This window comes from Arachis ipaensis, chromosome B02 (assembly GCF_000816755.2).
Source record: "Arachis ipaensis cultivar K30076 chromosome B02, Araip1.1, whole genome shotgun sequence".
Classification (NCBI taxonomy): Eukaryota; Viridiplantae; Streptophyta; class Magnoliopsida; order Fabales; family Fabaceae; genus Arachis; species Arachis ipaensis.
This window is the reverse complement of record NC_029786.2, coordinates 7,886,884-7,887,657: the sequence shown is the minus strand read 5'-3', so window position 1 is coordinate 7,887,657 and position 774 is coordinate 7,886,884.

The window sequence follows — 774 nt, the reverse complement described above, 5'->3', positions numbered from 1 at the left end:
ACTGTAATATATACTTAACCTTTTAATGATAAAATCTAGCAGACTTGTCCTATTTTCATCCCTAACTCTAACAACCAAGTAACTAATTAAAGATGCTATCGTCGTTGAGAAACTTTAAATGAAAACTGAAAAGTGATAAAAATCTTGAACAAAAAATAAAAAAATAATAAAACACGAGATTCAGAAGAAAGAAAGTAAGAAACTCTAACAGAAGAAAACCTAACAAATCTAAAATGCTAATTCCCCCTTGTGTCAATTGTCTGTCTTCCTTGGCTTTAGTCTAGAAAAGCTTTACTACTCTAGGGTCGAGAGATTGGGTTGTAGAATTTAAACTTTTGTGGCCCAAATCACATGATAACTAAAAAGAATTGACACAAATGCAACTTCAAAGTACAAAAAAAAGACAAAAAAAATTTAATGAGCCTTGACTCTAATGGCATTTCTCCCCCTTTTCCACCTTAAAGGTTTAGGGTTCAAATCCTAGAGAATACAATTGAGAAAAAATGTGTAAAGAGTGTGGGTGTGTTGTGTACCTAGATCTGGAAGTTGTCAAATCCATTAGGGTACTTACTACTTAAGATTGGGGGTTGTCCAATCCACTTCTCCAAAAAAAAAAAATACACAAAAAAATATATAAAAAACAAATGCAACTTCAAAGTACATAAAAAAGTATATAAAAAAATGTGTTATCAATTATCATGCATCACCACCAAATAGATTATAAAGTTTGTACGTTTATTTTTATGTTTGCGTCTCTACATATTTGCCGTATAG